The following is a 26,656-nucleotide window of genomic DNA, read 5'->3' on the forward strand; positions in this document are numbered from 1 at the left end:
AATTTTAAACAGCAAGCTTAACCTAAGAGTTAAGCTCTCTTATATTATGTAGGAAACTGAATTCTGATCTTGCCAGAAGAAAGGGGTAAAAAAAATATTAATGCAATAAGTAGAGAAAGAATACTGACCAGTTTCTCAGGTGAGCTGAGTAAAAAGTTAAGCTAATCATTTCTGTTTAACTGATATGCTATTTCATTTATGTTTCTTTAAAAAAAATCAATGAAATAGACATCCTTATGATCAAAACTAACAATGGGTCAAAGACAGTGTACTAGTACCAGAAGAATTTTGTGTTCATCCTCAGTGGTCTCTGTCCTAACATATGTTCGGTTAGCCTGGGGACTGACAGATGTCTCATATGAAGGTACCATAGGAGAACCAAATCGATCCAATGACAGGTTAGTAATGCTGGCTGATCTGGAAACAAACAAACAAACAAAAAGTAAAATAGCAGTTGTAAATTCATCTATAAATAGAATACAGTAAACATTCATATTTAAATAAATGCTTACTTGCCAATGTTAAGGGCAATTTCATTTTTTTATTGATTCTTTTTAGTTATGTATACAAGACAGTAGAATTTATATTGATATAATTATACAAGCATGGAATATATCTTGTTCTAATTAGGACCCCATTCTTATGGATGTACATGATGTGAGATTCACTGTGGTATGGTCATATACGTATACAATAAAGTTATGTCAGATTCATTCCACTGTCTTTCTTTTTCCTATCCTTCATTCCCCTTTGTCTAATCCAATGAAATTCTATTCTTCCCCTACTCTCTCCCTGTTGTGGCTTATCATCCACATATCAAAGAACTTTGGTTTTGGGAATAGGTTATTTCAATTAGCATGATAGTGACAAGATGAATCCATTTACTGGCAAATGTCATAAAGTCATTCTTCTTTATGGCTAAGTAATATTCCATTATGTACATGTATCATATTTTCTTTATCCATTCATCTGTTGAAGAGCACATAGGTCAGCTCCATAACTTAGCTATTGTGAACTGTGCTTCTAAAAACATTAATGTAGCTGCGTCACTATAGTATGCTGATTTTAAGTCCTTTGGGTATAAACCAAGGAGTGAAATAACTGGGTCAAATGATGGTTCCATTTCTGAGGAATTTTCACACTGCTTTCCAGAGTGTGTGCACCAATTTGCAGTTCCACCATCAATGTGGGAGTATATCCTTTTCCCACACCCTTGTCAACATTCATTGTTACTTGAATTCTTGATAACTGCCATTCTTCCTGGAGTTTACTGTATTCTCAGTGTAGTTTTAATGTGCTATATTTGTTGACCATTCATATTTCTTCTTCTGTGAAATGTGTATTCAGTTTTTTGCCCATTTATTAATTGGGTTATTTGATTTTTTGATATTAAGTTTTTTTGAATTCTTTGTATATCCTGGAAATTAACACCCTGAGATGCAGGTGACAAAGATTTTCTCCCATTCTATACGCTCCCTCTTCATGCTCTTGATTGTTTCCTTTGCTGTGAAGAAGCTTTTTAGGTTGATGCCATCTCATTTATGGGTGTGAGGACAATCCACCTGTGACATCTGTTAACCCATTGATTGCCAGAGCTAATTCAGCTGATTTGGCTGCCTAGGTGGGTGCCCCCTTACTCGCTCACCACTTCTTGTATGTCCTCCCCACTGTGTGCTTGATTGAAGAGGATGACCTTCTCCAATAGTGGAGGACTGTTCTTTAGTCAAGGGTATCTTAGTAGCTGCATTGCCCTCCTAGAACCTCCAAACAAGCTCTCAAAGGCACTTTTAAAAGTAGTTATGATGATTATGTACAATGTCATTATTAGGAAAAACTAGGTGAAGGATACTCAGAAATTGTACTATCTGTGCAATTTCTATGTGAGTCTAAAATCATTTAGAAGTAAGTTTAAAAGAAAGTAGAAAGTAATTATGGAAATATTACAGAAAAATAATTATATAGTTATATATCAGTAATATTTCAAAGGAAGTAGATATAAACTCTTGTTAAAAATATTAAAAATTAGGGGGTTTTATAGAGAAATATAAAAAATTACCTAGTATGCTTTAACTCATCTTACTTAACATTTCAGCATTTTAATTCCATGAAAACCTTTCTTCACTTGTCTAGTAAGGCAAACACACCTGGCCTGGTTGGCCTCTCCATCTCCTTCTTTATTGGGTCCTCTTCACTTCCCCAATCTCAGTCCTTGGTCCTATCTCCTCTTTTCACACTCACTCTGCTGACGATCCCCATCCAGGTTTATAACCTTAAATACCATTCACATAATAATGACACCCAAGTTTATATTTCCAGCCTGTACCTCTTCCCTAAATTCTGGACTCATATATCCAACTGTCTATTTGACATCTTCCTTGGATCTCTAGAAGGTGTCTAATTCAGCTTGACACCTGTTAGTCAGAACTGCACATGCCTATAATTCCAGCAACTCCAGAGGCTAAGGCAGAAAAATCACAAGTCCAAGATCAGGCTCAGCAATTTAGTGAGACCATGTCTCAAAATAAAAAGGGCTAGGAATGTAGCTCAGTGGTAAAGCACCCTTGGGTTCAATCCCCAGTACCAAAATAAATAAATAAAATCAAACTGTTACTCCCTGTCTTCCTCCATCTCAATTAATGGCGATTGCAATTGCTCAAGTCAAAAACCTGAGTCATCTTTGAATTCTCTTCCTGTTGTGGCCTACATTCAATTGACTAGCAAATGTCATTATGTCTATACTCAAAATGTATACAAAGATCATTATTAGGAACATTGATAAAAAACAGAATACATACAACACATCAGATGACAGAAATTTCTTACCATTATAATTTCCAGAATTTATACATGATTATGTAAGGGACCTTAATTTTTTGTTCTAAGGGAACACACTTAAATATTAATAAGTAAAAAATAAGACTTCCTGTTTCTGGCCTGACATGTAAGAATCTTAGAAATTTTTACTCTGTCCCAACAACCAAAAAGCTAAAAAAACTGAAAAGTCAGCAATTCTTCATAGATTTGTCAGACAAATGAGATCACAGGACAAACTGCTACTTCAATCATAAGAATGAGACAGGTGCGTACAAAGAATAACAATTTACTGGAGCAGAAACTCACAAGTAGAAACCTCCCTGAAAAACAACTCATTTTAGGTGGAAAAACCTGAACTATAATTGAAAAATTACAGATAGTTCAGTGTGAATAAGCCTGAAAACTCTAGGTGGGCCAAGTATTGGGGAGTGGGGCATGTATTTGTGAGTTTCATTTTCAGGAGTGCTACCAGGTCCTCATGGTGAATGTCAAAGAAAAAGGCCCTCCAGCTCCCTACCCAGGGAGAAAAAAAATACAATTTTGAATATGCCAGATCTTTTTAATAAGGCCTTCCCCGAGAAGAAACTATTTTATTAGAGCCTAACCTAGTAAAATAGCAGAGCTAAACATTCCCCCCTCCCCAGGAGAAGAGAAATACCCAATACCAGCCCCCTCTAAACCAACCATGTAGGGGAAGAGAAATACACAACTCTAGCCTCTTCCAACCATCCTGTCCCATCTAAGGAGGGCAAAGGAGTGGGGACAAGGACAGAGGGAGAGGGAAGTACTTAAAAAGTTTATAGTCCCATGGCACAGGCTCACCAAAAAACTGAGACTTAACCAAAGGAGTCTGAAGATACTTCCCCTCATCCATGCCTTATCATTACATGACTAAAGAAAGGCCTATTTACTGCAGTTTCTTTCACCTACTATATTATGTCTAGTTACCAACCCAGAAGGCATACTAAAAGGGAAAAAAAAAACCAGTTTGGAGATATAGAACAAATATAAGAAAAAATTGGGTACGGCACAAATGTTGGAATTAACAGTGCAAGAATGTTTGACAAAACTTGTATGAGATCTAAATGAGGAAAACTACAACACATGAATAAAATAAAGAATAAATAGATATTTCATGAATAGGAAAACTCAATATTGTCAAGATGTCAAGTTTCTCCAAACTTGATCTGATTCATTGCAATACCAATCAAAAACCGGCAAGTCACTTTGTAGACATCAAAAAGTAACTCTAAAGAATATAAGAGGCAGCAAAACATCCCAAATAGTTAACACACTATAAAAGGAGAAAAAGTTGGGGAACTGATACAACCTAACTTTAAGATTTACTATAAAGACACAATAATCAAGGCAATGGTATTGGTAAAAGAATAGCCAATACGTCAACAAAACATAAAAGAGCCCAGGAATAGACTCACATAAATTGTCAACTGACCTTTGACAAAGGAATAAAAGTAATACAAAGGAGCAATTAATCTTTCCAAATAAGTTTCCAATCTGAAAAACTCAACTGTCCATCCACATATTAAAAAAAAAATAAATCTAGAAAAGAACTGATACCCTTCACAAATTAACTGAAAATGGATCATAGACATAATTGTAAAAGGCAAAACTCTTAGAAAATAACATAACAGAAAATCTAGATGATCCTGGATATGGTAATGAGTTTAAAAATATGACACTCAAGTCACAGTGCATGAAAGAAATAAGTGATCATCTGGACTTCATTAAATTCTTCTGCTCTGCAAAAGACAATGTCAAGAAAATGAAAAGACAAGCCATACACTGGGAGAGAATATTTGCAAAAGACACATCTGATAAAGTACTATTATATAAAACACAACAATATGCTAGGTGTGGTAGTACATGCCTCTAATTCCACCAACACAGGAAGCTGAGGCAGGAGGATCACACGTTAGTGAGACTGTCTCAAAATAAAGAATGGAAAAACAGTGGGCATGGGGGCTGATGATACAACTCAGCAGGAAGGCACCTCAGGAGTCAATGTTCAATGTGAGTAATGCCAAAAAAAATTTTTTTTAATTAACAATGAGATTTAAAAAACAATAAAGTTTTTTGCTGTATTTAAAAAAAAATAAAACAAAATTTTTAAAACTCAACGATGAGAAAATAAACAAACTGATTACAGATGGGCAAAAGATTTTGACATCTCACCAAAGAAGATATACAAACCACAAGGCAGATAAAAAAGATGTTCAACATCGTATGTCATTAAGAAATGGCAAATTAAAACAATAATGAGATACCAATATACATCTATAACATTGGCCCAAATCCACAACACTGGAAACACCAATGCTGGTATCATGTGGAGCAAGAGAAACTCTTGCTGGTAGGAATGAAAAATGATATAGACACTTTGAAGAACAGTTTGAAAATATCTTACAAAAATTAATCATGTTCTTACCAAATGATCAAGCAATCATGCTCCTTGGTATTTATCTGAATAAAGTGAAAATTACTTGTACACAGGTATTTATAGTAATCTTACTCTTTAAATTGCTAAAACTTGGAAGCAATCAAGATGCCTTTCAGTAGGTAAACAGATACTGTACAACTGGACAATGGAACATTATTCTGCACTAAAAATATCAAGTCATAAAAGATATAGTGAAAACTTTAATGCTCATTACCAAGTGAAAGAAGCCAATCTTAAAAATCTACATACATTCAGTGTATATAATTCTGGTAAAAAGGAAAACTACGGAGACAATTAAAAAAATCAATGATTATTATGGGTTAGAGGGAGGGATGAACAGACAAAACAGCAGATTTTTAAGGCAGTGAAACTACTACTCTGTATACTACAATGGTAGATACATGTCATTTTGCATTTGTCCAAATCCATACAACCTACAATACCAGTAGACCCTAATGGAAACTACAAACTTTGAATGATAATGTGTCAGTGTAGGTTCTATAATAAATATACTATAATAAATATACCACCATGGTCCCAGATATTCACAGTAGTGAAGGGTTGAGCATATGGAGAACAATGGAAAAGGGCCTCTGTACTTTCTCCTCAATTTTGTTATCAGCCTAAAATTACCATGTAAAATAAATCTGATGAACTAAAGAAATAAAAGATAATAATGCGTGAAATATACTCTCAAATGGTTCAGGAAAAAATGTATGTGCATGTGTAAAATGACAGAATAGGCAAAAACATAAATAAGTAAATCTTAATGAGTATATGGATACTTATTTTCTTATTCTTGCAAATCTTCTGCAAGTTTGAAAGTTTTTTAAAACAATTAAAAATTCAAGAAAAAAAACACTCTCCCCATCTCATTCAGAGTAAAAGTCCTGACAATTAACTGTAAAACTGATCTACTTCAGACTCATAGGATTGTTTCTTATTAGTTGCTTGGAACTTGTCATTCCTGTTTTCTTGGTACACTCTTATACAAAAGGTCCACAAGGTTTCGTTCTCTCACATCATTCTCTCACATCCTTCAGGTCTTTTTACTAAACTAGAAGACAGAGGATGGTGTAGGTCCCAATATCTTAAGCCATTGATGAATACTGGAAAGGGCTACTCAAAGAATGAAAGCAAGAGCTGACCAACAAAAAGAAAATGATAGTTTAATTCAGCTTTTAGAACTGGGATTATAACAAGCAATCACCTTTTTTAATGCTTGTTGTTATTACCATGACAGGAAATAAAAAACAGACACAGAATACAATGTTTCCATTTAGCATTTACCTATTTCGAGCGGGGGGATTTCCCAGCATCCTCCTGAACAGATACAAGTCTTGTTGACAGAGCAGTGTTGGAGGAGTCTGGATGAATCAAACTACAAAGAAAATAGGAAAATATTGAGATCGCTTGGAACAGTAAAAGACAAACCCAATTCCAATGAGATGCTTTAATATTTAAAAGCAAATTAAATCTTTTCCCCTGAAATTGGGGGATTATGGGTCACTTTTGCACTTGCTTGGATTAAGGTGAAAACTGTGTGATTATCATATCAAATGTCAAAAGAATGATAAAGTTTTTTAAGTATACCAAACATTAAGAACACCAATAGCCAAACACGGTGGTGCATGCCGGTAATCCCAGCAACTCAGGAGGCTGAGACTGGAGGACTGTGAGTTCAAAGCCAGCCTCAGCAATAGCGAGAAGCTAAGCAATTTAGTACAACCCTGCCTCTAAATAAAATATAAAAATAGGGCTGGGGATGCGATTCAGTGGCCATGTGCCCCTGAGTTCAATCCCAAGTACACCCCCCAAATAACAATAAAATAATGAAATTGGTTGGATCAGTGACTTACATGATAACTTCCCAAATCACATACAAGATGAAAATGATTTGGGAAATATGAGTTCTAAAACTTTACTCTCTGTCCCCACAACCCACTGGAATAGCAAAATAGGAAGCAAACTTAGGGCTAAGAGCAGGTTCCACCTCTTACTAGCTGTGTGACCAAATTCATTATTTAATCTTTCTGAACTTCAGCATCTGCATCTGTCAAAAGGAAAAAACAGTGCCTACCAAAGAGGTATAATGAATAAAAGAGAATGAATATTAAATAATTAGCACAAAGTCTAAAACTATTATTCTACCTTTGACATCTATCAAACACCTCTCAGGAAGCTATCATACCTAGTTTGTTTTATAAAATTTGTTTTATTAAATTGTACCTGCCAATTAAGGGCTCATATAGCCAGATCATACACAATTAAAAGATATTACTAATTAAAATAAGCAAGAATTGAAGACTTTCTATACTTTGTACTATATTATTAAATATAAAATCAATTTTTTAAATTTATAATAGGTATGTAAGATATAAAGAATCATGATACTACAAACATCAAAAGATTCATCAAGTAATTTAAGGAAAAAAAGAACACTATCACTGATTCCAAAGTACCTATGCTCCCACCATGATTTATTTTGTATACTTCTGAAGTTTACATAAATGAAAGGTTTGTGGATGTATGATTATATAAAACATCTTTTCCATTTTATATTATGTCCCTAAGATTCATACATGTTCAACTATAGTGGTAATTGGTTCATTTTTTTGTTTAAATATAATGTACAGTAAAATTCCTCACTTCCTTAAGATGTAACTGAGAAAATATCTCATCAGAAAAATGTTGGTTAAAACTCCAAGCTCTTTGATATGGTTAGATTTGCTATTATGCTTAAGAAAATTATGTTGCTAGAGAAAGCAATCAGAAACTGATGAACCTAGGACACTAACTCAAACAATTCTAAGTAACTTCCAAGTAACTTTCCCTACTACCAGTCCATTTAGACCTGCAGAAAGACAGGAAATGTACCTTTGGAAGGAAAAAAATCTAATTTCATTTAGAAATATGAATACAAATCTCATTAGTATTATCCCTAAAAAGACTTCATTAGGAATTATTAATCTCAGTGACCTCTATTGCCTATTCATCAAATATCATGAAGTTTATATACATGCCATGTGCTATTCTTGGTGCCAACAGTAAAACAGTGAGTGAACAATAAAGATATAGTCTCTCATCTTACTGAGATTATACTCTAATTGGTCAATAACCTCACTACCCATAAACATCTATGATCCTGCTGGAGGTGAACCAAAGAGAAAGGAGAAAATGGTGAATTTGAAAAAATTCAAAAAATAAAAGTCAACCAAAAGCACTTATAAGTCAAGAAACTTAGTATTTCTCAAGTTTAAATAAAATTATATTCAAGTGCCAGGACCTTTGCCAGGCGAAATCATCCTCTAAGAATATGTTATGGCTGGCTTTTCTACTCCCAACAGGTGTTCGGGGTTCACTGGGATCAAGTACAGACACAGAGCAAGCAGAATCTGAAAGAGCATTCAAATCTTTCCCAATGGAATTACTGTCTGTGGAATGAGCATAACTTAAGGCTATTTTTCTACAATAGGTGCAAGCTCGGAGGTCTCCTGGGAGGAAAAAAAAAAGAGAGAGAGAGAGAGAGAAAAAAAAAGGAAAATGCGTAAAAAATAGCAATACTATATTATTTAAAATATTTTAAATCCTTGGGTTAACAGATAATCTAATAACAGGGAAATGTCTTCAAGTCTTAAAAGACTACCCCCCCAAAATTTTTTTAAAATATTTTTTAGGTGTAGATGGACACAACACAATGCCTTTATTTTTTTATGTGGTGCTGGGGATCAAACCTGGGTCCTGCCCGTGTGAGCCGAGCCCTCTACCACTGAGCCACAATCCCAACCTCCCAAATTTTTTAAAGAAGTAAAATACTTCAGCTGGCTCTGTTAAATATTTTAAGAAGCATCACTATAATAAATTTATCCAGGGGTTGGGGTTATGGCTCAGTGGCAGAGAACCTGCCTCGCACATGTGAGGCACTGGGTTCAATCCTCAGCACCACATAAAAAAAATAAATAAATAAACAAAATGAAGATATTATGTCCATCTATAACAAAAAGTACTTTAAAAATAAAAAAAAGAAAAAAAGAAATTTATCCAAGTGTCCAAATTACTTCAAATATTTATAACAAGGTAAGAAAATTTGACCCAATAATACTGAAAAACTCTGTTTGTAAGATATCTTTTCAAAATTGTAAAAATGAAATAAGGGATCTATCAAAGGTAGGAATTTCAAGCAGAAAAAAATTCAATACAGTAAATAAACCAATGTAAATGTAAACAACACAATTTCCCTAGGCAACAAGTGAGGAAATTAAAGTTTCTATTATGAAGCCCTGAAGAGTGGCCTCTAGAAGGGTACACAATTTTGAAATAAACTAATAAAATGGCCTAACCACAATATGATATATTGAGATAAACTTTGCTGAAATTCTTATAATGAAAAGTTAAAATAGAAATGAAATGTTCTTGGGAGAACAAACAAGATTACTTAATACTTCTAATTTTTTTTTTTTAGGATGTAGTCCTGCCCAAAAATAAGTGTTAATTTCTACCTTGTTTTTCTAAAACATTGTTTTGTGATTCCATAACAATTTGGTGTATTAAAAATGTAGGTGAAATAGTCATATGCCACATAATGTTTTGGTTAACAAGATCACATAATACAATAATTGTCACATAATGGAGCCGAAAAACTCCATTTTGTTCCCCCCACCTGCAGTACTGCGGATCAAACCCAGGGCCTCACACTTCTGAGGCAAGAATACTACCACTTATCTGTAGCTCTGGCCCTTGAAAAATTCTTATCACCTGGTGATGTTGTAGCCATCATAATGTTGTAGGGCAACACATTTCTAATGTTTGTGATGCTGTTATAAATAAATCTACTACTGTGTAGATCTTATAAAAGCATAGCACATACAATTACATATATTACATAAAAGTTGATAATGATGATAAATGACTATGTCACTGACTTACGTCGTTATGATTCTACACTTTTTATCATTATTTTAGAATGAACAACCTTTTATTTATAAAAAAATTTACCATAAAACAGTATACCATGGGGCTGGGGATGTGGCTCAAGCGGTAGCGTGCTCGCCTGGCTTGCGTGCGGCCCGGGTTCGATCCTCAGCACCACATACCAACAAAGATGTTGTGTCCGCCGAGAACTAAAAAAAAAATAAATAAATATTAAAAATTCTCTCTCTCTCTCTCTCCTCTCCCACTCTCTCTTTAAAAAAACAAACAAACAAACAAACAATAAAAAAAAATCAGTATGCCATGTTGGATCAGTAGCAGTCTCTCAATTGTTCAAAATGCTATGTTGATACTCAGAAGGCTAGATAGAAGGTACACCTGAGGCCAGAAGTTCAAAACCAGCCTGGGCAACTGCAAGACCCCAAAAACCCAATCCACCCTACCAAAAAAAAAGGGCCACAGGGATCTATTAACCAGCACCATCCAGGTTGGTTTAAGTATATTCCATAATGTTCACACAAAGATAAACTCACCTAAGTGATGCACTTCTCAGAACTTACCCATCATTAAGCAACACAAGACTATATTTAACTTTACATGTAATTTAACAATTCTACCTTAATTATTTATTACCACTACTACTAAAAATCTGAAGTGACAGAAGATTTCCAAAAGTTCACTGTACTGCTTTTGCCATAATTTCACCAACTATAATAATACCTCTGTTTTATTTTAAAACTACTATTATATACTACTTAATCTTATTAAACTATACATGTATCTTAATCAAAATAAAATGTCAGTTGTTGATATACTAATTTCTGTCACCACAATTTAAAAGATAAAATCTATTAAAACTATTAAGAAAAATAGATCTGCATCCACTTCAATCAGGACCCCAGAAAACAGTAACAACAAAGTGAACACCAGTCTAGGATAATCAAAGCACTAGGATAATTACCATCAACTGACCAAGGCAGAATTTCAGTGAGGATGTGAAATTACTTCCTTCCTGAAAGACCTACAGTTTACCATTACAAAAGTGGGTTTGTTTCTTACACTATTAAAGGAAATCTACCTGAACCAGTCAGCTCTCAAAACTAAAGTTATCAAACCAATAAAGACCGTCAAGCCTGACCAGGAAAGTTTCATTTCATTAGAACATTCATCAGCAAAGGCCACTACACATATAAGTGTATTATATGATGGAAAAATAAAGGCTGATGAGACACAGTCCTGCCACCAGAGAACTCACAGTGTACTGGAGATGATGGACATATATAATTTAAAATGCTACATGATGAATGCATAGATATTACTTTTACTATTACCATAATAATTGCTTAATATTCATGGATCCTTTGATATGTGCCAGACATTGTTCCAGGTATTCTACATTTATTCAGCGTCTCAATGTGCAATTATGCACTAAATATATTATTCCCATTTGTGATGGTTAATCTCGGGTCAACTTGGCTAGACAAGGGGTTTGGTCAAGTAATCTAAACAGTTATCTTGGGTTGAGGGGTTCAGGGAGTATGATTAATATTTACAAATACTGAAGTAAAGCAAATTATTCTCCATAAGGTAGTGAGTCTCATCCAATCAGTTAAAGGTCTGAGGAGGTAAGACTAACATTTCCAGAATAAAAAGAAAATACTGCAAGGCAGAAATCCTATAGAAGTTTTCAGCCTGCTAGCCTCCTTGAGAATTTCAGAGTTGCCAGCCCTTCACAATCATTCAATCACTTGAGCCAATTCCTTAAAATACAGATAAACTTCTCTCACTCATTTGCTCAGTGTGTGTGTATAACTCCATTCATTCTGTTTCTTTAAAGAATTCTCACTAATGCAGATTTTGGTACTGTTATGCTTGAATATGAGATGTCCCTCAAAAGCTCCTGTAGTAATGCAGTAATAAGGTGAAATGACTGGATTGTGAGAGCTGTAACCTGATCAGTCTAGCCTAGTTTAAATGGACCTCCTGGTAACTGTAGGTAACTTGTATGTGGCTGAAGGAGGTGGGTCATTAGGTTCATGTCTTTCCTCTGCTTCCTGACCCCACCATGAACTAAGCAGCTTTCCTTCACCACTCCCTTCTGCCATGAAGCTCCATCTCATCTCAGGCCCAGAGCAGTGGACTCAATTGACCATGGATTAAACTTCTGGAACCAGGAGCCAAAATAAACTTTCCCTCCTCTATATTGTTTTTGTCAGGTATTTTTTGGCACCAGACACACAAACATAACTAAAACTGGTAAAAAGAATGGTTCCAAAGGAAAAGAATTTTAAGGATAAGGTTCCTGAATGGGCTTTCATGTTTCTAGAACTGGTTCTCTGATTGGACTGAAAGGCACTAATGATTTTATTTCTAACAGCAAAGAGAATATTGATAATCTATGGTGTGCTTAGCAATACAAACATGCAAAATATCACCTATGTATGGATACTCCTAATCAAATACTTATAAGAAGCAAGATTATGAGTTACTATGTATTTAATCTTTGAACATTTTTGTCAAACTAATAAGTATATTAAGATAAACTTATTGTTCCTAATTGCACTACACAAAGTAGAGAAATAAAATAATAACCTCAGGATTCAAATTCCCAGTTCAAGAACTGAACTAATTAAAAGTTTCTGTCTTCCCTGAAAGAATCCCTTATCTTCTGTGGCCTCAGTGCTAAGATTGCTGAATATCTAACCAATTCTCAAAGTACAAGTGGCTGAATTAATACACATAACAACAAAGGCAGAGACAGGAGTGATGGATCTGTTCACAAGCCAAAGAACATGAAGAACTACCAGCAACCACCGGAAAATAGGAGAGAAGCCTGGATGAATTCTCCCTTGGAGCCTCCAGAAGGAAGTAAGACTGCCAACACTTTGACTCCAAGCTTTTGGCCCCCAGAAATGCAGAAATGGGAGAACAAATTTCAGTTGTTTAAAAAAAATACCAAACCCATAACTTCAATTACCAATCTTGCAGTATGTCTGCTAATAAAGTGAGGACACTGATTAGAAAGAAATGGGATCCTGAAAATTAGAATGAAGATATATGAGAAAAGCCAAAAGAAGCTAAGGATATTAAACCCGCAAATCTGAACCTCCTGTCAGAAGTAGCCTTTCCAAGTCATCCGAAATTAACTCTGCTGTGCTTCAGGAATTTGTAATGCCCTCCCTCGAGTTAGGTGCCTTGCAAGACACTTCTAATTCCCCTCAAGATCTATTCCTAGTACCTCCATCCCATAGTCAAGACCTGTCAGGTCTTAAAGGTAAGGTACAAAGTAAGACCAATGAGGATGTATGTGGTATACCCGAAGAACCACATGACTATTCCAATTAATATAGACAAAAACCCAAGGAATGTGTGAGATGGCTATTGAGGGTATAGGATAAGAGTGGATAGAAAATTGGCTCAAGTTGAATTTACTGATATGGGTCCACTAAATAGAGATTCCAGATTTAATCTTGCAGCTTGAGAAGTTAAAAAAAGCTCTTAAGTCTATTTAGTTGACTGGCTAAAAAATATGAATCTTTAAAAGGTGGCTTATATTAAAAATGAAGATAAAATGCCTGAACTTCCCTAATATACTACAGAGCAAGGAATACATGAGCTTAGGAAACAGGAATGAGTCAATTTTGCACATACATAACCACACTCCCTCTCTCTTATTATGTGATGCTCTGCATGACCTTTGGGCTCTGCTAGCAAGAAAGACATCACCAGAGGAGTACCCTAGACCTTGTACCTCTACAATCAACAAAAACAGGTATTTGTGTTGTTTTTTTTTCCTGACGCCAATTATGAAACAGGGATTGGTATGTACTGGTTTGGCTAACGTAGCCAAACCTGCAGAGGAACTCAGTACAGCTCAATTCATTGTTCAACAGCTACTGGGTTTATTTGGTCAAGATACTCGTAATATGGAAGCAGAAGCTTCTCATACCTGTTGTATTTGGAGCTATCACCAGGAACTAAAAGCTAAAGTAAACAAAAGACTTTCTTCCTGATAACTTGAATAATCTGGATGTGGACAAAACCACTGGGACCTAGTTATGATTTGATTATTTATAAAGTAATGCTAATTGTGCTAATACTTGGAAAGCATAAAAAATCTAGTTGTAAGTGATAGTAGTGTTTGATTTGACAGAAACCTAAAGTAAACTTTTAATAATAGTCTCTCTTTACATATGACTTAAGGAATTTATCTATGGATATTAGTAACCTTTTTCTATGATTTGCCCATAATAAATCATACTTGGTAACACACATAAAATAGAGTGGATTTGCCATATAAAACCTACTCCCTTATCCCTGAAAGATATACCTTTCAGCACAACCATGAAACATAAATTTGTGAGGGGAGACTCAGAAACCCTGAAGGGCTCTGGCTGCTATTGCTTTTCTTTTTAGATAAGAAATTACTGCTACCACTGAACCAGGAAAACCAAATGCAATTGGGATAACTGGATCCTCAGGTATCAGGGGCCAAAAAGATTTATGGCCTTTGAATACTGTGACTATACAATTAAAGCAAGGAAACAGTCAACTTTTTCAGGGATTACCAGCACTAACTCTAAACTGAAACATCACTCTTGTTCACCAGTCACAGCAGAGGCTTAGGGAGGCATGGCAACTGATGGGAGTTTTAGCTCAGGTACATGTGACAGTGAGTTTAGTGGGTCCCCAAAGCCCATTCTGTGGTTATTTCATCAGTTCTAGAGTATATAATTGATATAGACATATTCAGCAACTGGTAAAATCTATACATTGATTCCTTAACCTCTATTATGGTGCTTCTGGCCTCCAGAACTGTAAGACAATAAATTTCTATTGTTCTAAGCCACTCAGCCTGTACTTTGTTATGGTAGTCCTAAGAGACTAAAATGCCAGCCAGGCATGGAACACACACCTAAAATCCCAGTGACACAGGAGGCTGAGGTAGGATGATCACAAGTTCAAGGCCAGCCTCAGCAATTCAGCAAGTCCCTCTTTCAAAATTAAAAAAAAAAAAAGACCAGGGATCTAGCTCAGTGGTTAAGTGCCTCAATAAAAAGGAAAGAAATCAATCCTAACCGTATGAGATAGATTTTATCCTAAGGGTAATGGTAGCCCTGAAAAGGTATTTATACTAAGAGTACTAAGCAGGGAAATAACCTGACATGATCTATTGGCATTCTACAAATACTGACTTGAATATGAAAAATGAATTCAAGATAGGGAAAAACTAGGAGTAAGAAAATCTCTTAAAAGCTCTAGTCAATCTGGATGAAAGATAATGAACTCTGTAGCAATTTTAGTTTCTTTTTTTTCAAGTGAATGAAAGCAAAAGGAAAATCTATACAATAACAAAAATAACATGAGAGAAGTCAAGAGCATTTTCTTGAGTAATTTCGGTCCACCTTCCACTCCAAATCACTGCATAAATCCACACACCATTGTCAGCTTTCTTCTGTTTCAACAAATAACTTGAATTTTCAGTATTGCTAAAATTTGACTATGTTCCTTATGGAAGAATAAGAGTAAGATACAATTTGCCAAAACATAGTGTCATATAAGTCAATAAAAAACTTTAAAAATAAGAACTCTCATAATAATATAAATTAGAAATCTACTCTAACCATCTTGTCTGATAACTTTTAACATCCCTAGAGCTTTCTGCTAGTATCTATGATACACTGTCTTTTATTCTAGTTATTTTTTAACTTTCCATCTACTTTATCACTTGACTGTGAAGCGCTGTCGCCCTCACTATTGCATCCCCACGCCTTACACACAAGGCCCAAAATAAAAATTGGCTTATTGTTGGTCCTGTATTATAATTATTTTATACTTATGACCTTTAAAAATTGTAATACTGTCAATAAAATGCATTTACCTGTATAGCCCATAAATTTTCCAGGGATTTCTTGATTACAGCAATGACTGCAGAAAATCTGCCCACATAGTTGGCAATGGTGTCTGCGCCTAAAGGTTGTGAATTTTTCACTACAGTCATAGCACTCTTTACATTGGCTATCTGGCATCCAGTATTGCTTCAGGTCACTATCCTATAACAATAAAAATGTGTGAAGACTTCTTGAAAATACTGATTTTTATATTGTAATGGCAAATAAAATCCTTGAAGATTTTTTTTTACAGAAATGAGAAGTTAATTCTAAAATTCATAAGAAATTCAAAAGATCAAAATGACCAAGAACAATCCTGAAGAATAAAACAGGATTTACATTACCATCCTTCAGGACTTATTCAAAAGCTATATAATTTTAAATAGTACTGGTGCAAGGACAAAAAAAAATGGAGATATGGAACAGAAAAAAGTAGCTTAGCATACACTAATGTGTACATGATTTTTGTGATAAGATTTACAGCACAATCAATGACAGATGGTCTTTCAAAAACTATGGTGCTATCCTCATGTCCATTATATCCAAATAGACATGAAAATAAAAGGAAACTTGACCCTATTTATTCACACAAATAATAAAGCTTCTTAAAAAGAATCATAGGGGTATATCTACAGATCCTGGCCTGAAACTAGCCTTAAAAGGAGAAAAAAACACTAGCCTTAAAAGGAGAAAAAAACTGATACAATAAACCACATTAAAGTTAAGAACTTAGGTTAAAAAATTGTGATTTTCACAACTGAAATAAATAATAAATATACTATCATTTTATTCTTTATTTTTGGTACCAGGGATTGAACCCCAGGGGCACTCAACCTCTGAACCACATCCCCAGCCCATTCTTATATTTCATTTAGAAATAGAGTCTCACTAAGTTGCTGAGGCTGGCTTTGAACTCAAGATTCTCCTGCCTCAGCCTCCCAAGCCTCTGGTATTACAGGTCTGCACCACCACACCCAGCTTAACAAATACATTTTTTTCAAGTCATATTATGTCATTTTTCAGTGGGAATGGTATGATCCCAAAAAGTATGTAAGAAGAAATCTTCCAAAGCACTAATTATTACCTGGCTTTTTCCCTCCATGATTTCTTTGAGACGTTTTAATACTGTGCTGAGGCTTCGAAGCTGAACAGCTGTACGAGGATCATGACCTCCAAAGGTAGGTTCTGCTTTCCTTCTTGTATCTGAGTCATATTAAAAAAAAAAAAGAGAGAGAACAACAAAGGCAATCTTGTTAACGGTTCATTGTGTCTATATAAAACACTGCATCTATGTGATGTGAAGTGCTTTTATTACTTGTATTCTCCCAACCAGTGACATAGGTTGAGAGTTAAGGGTGGTCTTTATAAGGGTAACAGACTGTTGAAAGTATTTCTTATTGCCATGTAAAATACTATTTCACAAGCAAGTAAGAGCTATCTAAGACAAGAACTATCTGAGCTGATGGTTTGGAGGCCTAAAACAGCAGCATCATCTACATGGTCAGAATTCAGTAATGATTTCTTTTGCTCTTTGGTCCCAACCTATAATAAATACCTGCTGGACATTTAACAGAAGAAAAAGCAACTCCAGAGGATTAAACACTAGCCATAAAAGGAGCAAAAAAAAAAAAAAACTGATAAAATAAACCACATTAAAGTTAAGAATTTAGGTTAAAAAAATGTGGTTAGTTTAGCTTAGTCTCTATAGTCAAATAGGTAAGCAATAGGATCAAATGGCTCACTTCTGGGGCTAATCATCAAAAAGAAATAACTCACCCCTAAAGATTCTGATAGAGGGCCGGAATTGTGGCTCATTGGTAGAGCACTCACCTAGCATGTTTGATCCTCAGCACCACATAAAAATAAATAAAACAAAGGTATTGTGTCTAGCTACAACTAAAAAATAAATATATTTTTAAAAAAATATTCTGATAGAATTCAAAACATCCAAGAGGGTATATTTGACCATGATAAAATCTGACAAATGTCCAAGCATATTATAACTGCCAGAGAATTGCTCAAACTCTAGTCCTATCCTTCTATATTGCACCCAACCCAACCCTGTAGTTCCAAACTGAAAGGGTCAGGTATTTTGGTCATAGTGACAAAAAGTTAAGACACTCCAGCTATTTCAAAACCTAAGGGTGAACAGGAGGTGATCTGACAAAAAAGATGAGTTATCTGACTATGGACTGACACCTCTGTAACTATGAACCCAAAATAAACTTTTCTTACAAGTTGTTCCTGTCAGGTATTTTGGTCATAGTGACAAAAAGTTAAGACACTCCAGCTGTTTCACTGAAATGGCAATACTAAACATAAATCTATCTATAATAAAACAAGCCCAGATTCTAGCTTTGTAACCAGAATGGTAGATGCCCACCAAAAGTGCCACTAGTAGGTAACTGTACTTTTCTTGTGGACCAAAACTACTGCAGTTTCTATTCCTGGATTAGTGTTATGGTTTTGATATGAGGTGTTCCTGAAAAACTCAAATTAGTTAATGCACGAATATTCAGAGATGAAATGTTTAGGCTATGGACACTATAATCTTATCAGTGAATCAATCCATTTAATGCGTTAATAATCTGAATGGATTACTGGGTGGTAATTACAGGCAGCTGGGACATGACTGGAAGAAGGAGGCCAGTAGGGGTATATCCTTAGGCATTATATTTTGTTCCTAGCTACTCACTCTCTCTACTTCCTAACTGCCAAGAGCTGAGCAGCTTTCCTCTACCATGTCCTTCTATTCTAACATTCTGCCTTGCCTCAGGCCCAGTGTAATGGAGTTGGCTGACTATGGAGTGAAACCTCTGAAACCATGAACCCAAAATAAACTTTTCTTAAAAGTTGTTCCTATCAGGTATTTTGGTCATAGTGACAAAAAGTTAAGACACTCCAGCTGTTTCAAAATCTAAGGGTGAATAGGAGGTGATCTGACAAAAAAGATGAACATCCAATTAGCTTAAACACTCTAGTCTAATAACCCATGGAGCTCCCACTAACCTAAACAGACTGCAGTTATTTCTAAGGTTTCAAGTACCCACAGGCAACTGCAGTCTAAAAATTTTAACATTTGTCTCATTCTTTGAAGAGAAAGAGACAACAATCACATAATTTTTAATATATTTATTGTCATAGTTATTTTTGTTACTCTCTTTCTATGCCTAATTTACAAGTTAAACTTTATCACAGATGTGTACATATGGGGATAAAAAACATAGGGTCTGGTACTATCTGTGGTTTCAAGCCTCTACTGGTACAGAAAAGAAGGGAGGTTTAGAGTATATCCCTGCAGATAATGGGAACTACTATAAAATGGAAAATCTGGGGCTGGGGTTGTAGCTCAGTGGTAAAGCACTTGCCTAGCATGCATCAGGCACTGAGCTCGATTCTGAGCACCACAAACAGATAAATAAAATAAAGGTCCATCAACAACAACAACAACAACAAAATAATAATAATTTAAAAAATAAAATGGAAAATCTGCCTCAAACTCACTATTTGCCAGATTTATATTAGGTGTGCTTTGTTTTAGTTGGGTGGAAAATAAAAGATTACAAAGAAATGAGAGATTGATATCTAAATCCAAATTTACAAAGAATTATCTAAAACAATTTAATGAAATAATCACTGTATCTAAACTGCACTTATTTTTAAACACTTTGAAACACTTTTTAAACACTTTTAAACACTTTGAAAACTTAATTTAGCATTAGTAATACCTCAGAGGTGGTACTAAAATGTAAGTATTAGAATGACCAAATTATTCTTGAGTCTCAAAATATAAAGCAACTATCCATGAATTATAAGTTGAAAAAGGAGACAAAGCTGTGAGAATTACAATGGCAATGCTCCGCATACCGGCAATAACAAACTGTGAAGCCCCTTGCATTTAGCTACTTAGAAATACAAGTTTGCACCCCACAAAGGACACAGGCCAAGAGCAAGTGGCAGCCCAGCAATGGAGTTGAAGAATTCTGCAGCCAGAGGCATGCACATCACATTTCACTAGCACCCAAATACAGACACAGAATTCATTCACAAGACTGAAACTAACCTGTGTTCTCCTGGGGATGCTGCAAATTGTTCTCTGCTGAAACTCAAGCAAGTAATTAATCAAAAAGCAGCCAAGAGGTCTGTTGTTTGCCTAAATCAAAGTTTAGTGATATGTTTAAGAGCTTTTATTCAGATATCAACAAATTCTTTCACTAATTAAGTAATAGTTTTATTTATTCTGGAGAGTACCTGACTATTCCAAACAACAAGAAAGTTAAGTCAATAAATAACTTGGGAAACAATGACTGTGGAAAGATCTTAGAAGAATGAAATAAGAACACTGTTTTACCTAACACTGAAGAGCGTCGCTGAAGTTCCTCATTAAGCTGTTTTTTATAAGGAACAGGTGACCTCAACTGATTGTGTCCTTGAAGGGAGCTGAGGGCTGGACCAACTTCCACTGGGAGAAGGGTGCTCTCCTTGGCTCCCTTCTCCTCTCTCTGTAGAGCAAAAGAAAGGTTGACATTATTTGAAAAATTGAGACACAAGAATTCAGCAAAGAGAAAACAGCAAAGAGAAAACATGAAATTTTCCAGACAACTATATTATATATATGCATACATACACACACACATAGATATATATATATATATACTTATATATATGTATGTATATATTACATGCATAATTTAAAATTAGGCTTTTGGATTTTTTAAAAAGAAAGAAATCCAAAGAGTAGAGCAAAATTATAAGCCAATAATCACACCCTTGGTATATGTGATTTTCTGTTTTACTTTTCATTTGAAATTTGAGGAAACAGAATGCAAGCTTTTTACACAAAGGCCCAGAATTTTTGCTGTGTTTATGGAAGAGATTCCTTGTACTATTGAAATAGCACCCAATATAGTAGCTGCTCAATAAACGTTTACTAAATAGAGTATTATCTTATAAAGAGTCTACATAATATAATATCTTAGATGGAATCTTATAACAATAAAAAGACATTATGTAAAAATTTTAAAACTGAATAAAATACATACAGTAGTTAGTGAAAATTGTAAAATATTTACATTAGTGCAGTAATACTGATAGTATAGTAATACTAACCTAAGATGTTAATAATAGCAGAAACTGAATGTAGGGGTAAACTAAGTGCTCTGCATTATCTTTCCAATTTTTCTATAAATCTAATAAAACTGTTTTAAAAATTAAAGCTTATTTTTTAAAAATTATCATCTTAAAAATGTACCAAGTTTTTACAGTACTTTAAACCTAACCATTAATAAACTTAATTAGAACTATCAAAATTTCTACTGAGGGGCTGGGGTTGTGGCTCAGTGATAAAGTGTTTGCCTCGCACGTGTGAGACACTGGGTTCGATCCTCAGCACTACATAAAAACAAGTTAAACAAAATAAAGGTGTTGTATCCACCTACAACTAAAAACAATATTAAAAAAAAATTCTACCTAGTCTGGGCTCAATGGCACACATTTTTAATCCCAGCAGCTCAGGAGGCTGACACAGGAAGATCACAAGTTCAAAGCCAGCCTCAGGAAATTAGTGACACTGTAAGCAACTCAGCAAGACAAGCTCTTGCCCTGTCTTTAAATAAAATATAAAACAGGGCTGGGCATGTGTTCAGTGGTTAAGCACCCCTGGGTTCAACAGTACCCCCCCCCAAAAAAAAAGAAATCTAGCTTTTTCTTCTTAAGCAGAAAAATCTGGTGATATATGAATAAAGCACCTTCTTAATATTTCACTTTCTCACAAAGATACAACATGAAAGTTGAATAAGGGAACTATAAAGAATCAAAACTGTAAGGTTTCTGATGCTTAAGAGTAAGTCTTACCTTTGTTAGATCGAAAAAGATTTACAAAAGATCTATATGCTGACTTAAAAGAAGGTTCATCCTGGTCAAGAATCAAAGGTTTAAAGTGTGTAAGATGAGAAGGACTGGTAGGAGGTCGAGGCAAATCATTAGCAGAGTCCAATGTTGGGGAAGTCTTATCATCTGTGGCCATTTCATGAGTCTACAAAAGAAAAAAAAAAGTTACTGTTTCAGAAGCCAAAAGTTAATTTCAAACAATATGCATATATCTGGAAGGTCCTATTCTGTGAGAGTTTTTACCTATGAAAACCAAAGAGTCAGTGAATTTAGCTTAGCATACTCAAGTGAAGGTTTAAAAACACTGCTGTCTAAATCAAATCTCAACACCTAAAACTGATGGTCAACCTAATTTCAAACATTACTATTAAAATCATTTTAAATTTTTTAAATTAAAAAATTTGCAGGTAAGGCATAAATGTGAGCAGGCAAAGAAGAAAAATATTTTCGTATCTGTAAAAGTTTTTGGGAAAAAAGGTACTTAATAGTTTTTTAAAGTTATAGGGGGAAACTGGTTTTATGCCAACATATAAATTCCTCCATCTTACTTATTTCAGCTTTTCCCTCTAAAAATATAACAAAAAAAAAATATCTACCTAAAGAAAGGAAATAAAATAGTCATCCTTTAATGACATTTCTATATAAACTCATCAATTAGCTCAAGTTACACCTTATTTGAATATTGACAACTATTCAAATCAATAAGCTATGCTCCATCATGTTTCCTCCCAGGAATATGAACTTGCTATTTTCCCCTTTAACCCTATATAAATATCAAGATAAAGTTCTTCCTAAAGGACTTTTTCCCCTAAATTACCAAAAATCATAATTCAGCCAAAGCAGTAAATCTCCACATCAGAGTTTACCAAAAAAGCACCGATTTATATTTTGCTATTCGGAGTTATAGTTCAACCAGAAGAACCATGCATACCTCTAGTTAGTCATTAAAATGCTTTAGTTTCTAATATAATTTACACTTTTAAAAAGAGGACATTACACTCTTGTAAATGCTTTGCTTCTCTAAAATCATATGCACCATCTCATTTTATTTTTACAATCCTGGAAGGTACATAAAACAGTCCTCATTACATTTTTATCTTCAAGGCAACCAAGGTACTCTGAATCTAAAATAACTTTCCTGGGGGCAGGTCACAAAGATAGTTTGGGAACCTGCATCTAATCTCACCACAAAATTCTTTAGATTGAAATTATTTTTGTAGCTTTTCACAGACCTCCAAGTCTAGCCTATAAGCTATTTTCTAGCTACTCAAGACTACTCAAGACTTTGCTTTATTAATAATTTAATTGACTTTTAATTCAAGCACAAATGAAACCACTAACTTAAACAGAATTTTGGCAATAAATATTTATTAGAAGCTGGGGCAGGGAGAAAAAGAAAAAGAGTAAGGGGGGAAAGTGAGAAAAGAGGAGGAAGAAGGAAAAAGGGAAAAAGTCTTTAATATCATCTTCTAGTTAATAATCCTTCCAAAGTATCATGACACTCCATATTCCAGCTTCAACACTTAGAAAATAAGATGGTGACTGATTAAGTACAAACTCAAATTTTTGTTCTGTATTTTTTAAAAGAGTACTAGAGATGAAGGACATAATGACAATAGCAACCTCAGACCTAAGAAAACAACCTATATTCTACTTTCACAAAAGTAATATCAGAAGCAGAGTTAAAAACCTGCATAAAGAGCCTTAGAATTACCTTGAATTACTTCTAAAGATCAACTAAACATGAAACTTTTATTAGGTTTTGGAGATATGAAGATAAAAAATTACAATATTAACATATAGCAAGTATTGTCTCTACAACATAAATACAATCACATGGAGTTATCAATAATAATTACATGATATTAAATCCTGAAAAAACTACATTACAACTCTAATTTTTTGACAACTCAATAACTGCTTATTATAAAAACTAGGACTCCTTCCTGACAGGTAATTAGAAGTATTTATCTACTTACTCAAAAGACCTCTGATGTATCACCAGCACTCCACCTCTTTCCATTTCAAGGTTAGTGTAGTATATGCATATTACCTTGTTAGTAAAGCTAATCAGTAGGCTATGGGGTATTAAATGTAGGAAATAAGTGGCTCTATCAGCCAATATCAAAATTTTAGTTAGAATATCCAAGTATCAGCCTAGTTATCTCTAAGTAGTTTTTTATAAAAAATACTCAAATTGTATCTAATAATGCAGGACAGTTTAATACTAGTAGTGTTGGCTTCCACCAACAAAGAGTTTTGTTGTTGTTGTTGTTGTTCAATTTTTGCCAACAAAAATACTAAAGGAATACCAAAACTGATCCATATTACTCTTTCCAGAAAGAAAGAGGCAGTTCCCAGGAAATTAGTCTTGCCTCTCAGAGGAGTCAACCTGCCCAAACTCAAGAAAAAGAAAACTAAGAATATTTTTTTGTAAGAATGACAGAGTAGGACCTTTTGGAGAGGCAGAAAACGAGATTCAAATAAATTCGAAATAAAATACTGCAAATATGCCAAAATACTATCTGTATTGTCATTGTACTAATTTTTACTAAATGAATGCACGGAATTAACATCTTAATAATTTAACGTATTATACACAGATACACAGAAATAACCGATTCTGCTTGATACAGAATTCTAGCATTTTTCATATTTCTTGAATGTCTTAATAACAACAAACTCTAAACTAGGCAGAAGACCCCATATTCCTAAAAGTATCCACCCACTTCATTCTCATCCTCTTGCTGAGAACATTCTTTAAGAAAGGGAAGTACTAATTTGGAAACCAAGTCTCCCCAAAACACTTTGAGTTGAAATAAAGTCGCCTTTAATAGCAGAAACAAGCTTTTAAGGAGATATACGCATATTTGAAAGCCCAATGTTGTTACCAGTTCTGTAGCTTATGAGCTTTCTTTTCCAGCCTAATGATGTACCTCTGACACATGGACCAGAGCTCGTCCACTCAAAGGGAAGAGGAGTGGGCATTCCTCCTCCTAAATAAGTTCGGGCATGAGGGTTAAAAGAGGTGCAAGGGAACTTCAAATGTTTCAAGGAACCCTCTTCAAGAAGGGCCCTACGTGGCTCCCGTTTCACTCGCCAGACTCAGGGCAGCCTGGAATTAGGAAGACCAGCTAATGCTTGGGACAGGTTCTTGGCCTTTCCTGGCCCAGCCGCAACCCAGCGAAGGAGCCCCATCTCTCGCCCTCACCTCAGCTTTCCCCCACCGCTCTGGCCCGCACAGCACCCAAGCCGGCCTTCTTCCCACTATCAGCCCCAGCTGGCCACACCCCGGGCCTCTCCTTTATCTGGGCCTCCCGCCCCAGCCCCGCCGGCCTCCCTCCACCCCAACCCCAGCTTCACCCGGCTCAGGTGCAGGGAGCCCGCCCCGGAGCGCAGCGAAGGGTTACTTCAGTCGCTGGCTGTTGCGGCAGGAAGCAAAGATGCTTACGTGGTAGATGCGGCGTCTCCCTTCCCCCCAAGGCTCCGCCCCCCCTTCCTCCTCCCCACCAATCCGCAATCTTTCCTGGGGGCCGACTCCGCCCCCTCCTCCCCGCCCGCACGACGTTCGGATCAGACGCTCAGGCAGAAAGAGTCCAGCCCAGAGAGTGTCGTCTTGGACCACTTGGCCAAAGCTAGGCATCCTCCGCCTTTTTTGAGGAAGCCAGGATCACAGCGGGTGTGAGCGTCACGCGTGTGGGTCACCGGATGCGTGCTTGGTGTCCTGGGCACCAGACGGGTGCTGGCTGGGCCGCGGTTACCGTATGTGTTCGACACCGTGAGCACTCTTAATGGGTGACAGTGCTCGGCGTTCTCGTGACCCGGACTTTGACTTATGTAGCGCTGATCAGTGGGTGAGAGCAAAGACGCCGGTGTCAGACTTGCAGGACTCCGACCATAGCTAGGCAAATTCCCCTAGATAAATTGCTAACTTCTTCAGGCGTCAGACCTCTGGTGTGTAAAATGGAGTTAATAACAGCAGTACCCACTTCACATACTTTTTTTTTAAGATTACGTAAAACAGTTCATGAAAAGCGGTTGGCAGAGTGCCTGACCCAGAGTTAGTGATGTTGGCTCTAAGCTTTTCATTCAGGTTTTGAGTTTCAGATGCTAAGGCTACCTGGATCGTCACTTTGATTCGGTAGAAAACATACCAAAACCTGCTGACTGAAATTGTGGGGCTTGGCAGAGGAGCACAGAAACGAAAGAAATATAAAGGGAGGTTCTATTTTAATTCAATTCTGGGGATTCTTTTCCTCAGAGAGTTTTGGCAAATCCTCATTCAAGCTTTCTTTGAGATGATCTTTTCATCTGCTAGAGAGTACCACAGAAATCTGTCCTAGTACAAAACCTGGTCACTACCCTCAACTGGGCCCTTCAGCAATCATTCTAGAGAGTGTATTCAGCTTCCCCTTGTCATTCTTCATTACTGCGGTGCCAAACACACACACACACACACACACACACACACACACACACACATATTACCTTGACTAGCATTCTCTAGAGAATCTTATCTAACCAAGTGAAAAAGCCAAGGTTACTTTGGGTGCAATCCTTAACAACCTAACCTCCCCTGCCACAGCTTTTTCCTGCATCCACATATCCACTTCTACCCTGGCCTACCTGGATCCCTCCTCTCTGGTAGACAGAGGTCTGCTCTTTCCCAGTTCAA

At 35.7% G+C, this 26,656-nt stretch overlaps 1 pseudogene; it reads right to left on the minus strand.

Annotated features, from left to right (window-relative positions):
* LOC144373565 (1-phosphatidylinositol 3-phosphate 5-kinase-like) overlaps window positions 1-25,481 on the minus strand; it is a 34,360-nt pseudogene extending 8,879 nt beyond the window's left edge.
* Between the last annotated feature and the right edge of the window lie 1,175 nt (window positions 25,482-26,656).

This window comes from Ictidomys tridecemlineatus, unplaced genomic scaffold, assembly GCF_052094955.1.
Source record: "Ictidomys tridecemlineatus isolate mIctTri1 unplaced genomic scaffold, mIctTri1.hap1 Scaffold_4295, whole genome shotgun sequence".
Taxonomy (NCBI): domain Eukaryota; kingdom Metazoa; phylum Chordata; class Mammalia; order Rodentia; family Sciuridae; genus Ictidomys; species Ictidomys tridecemlineatus.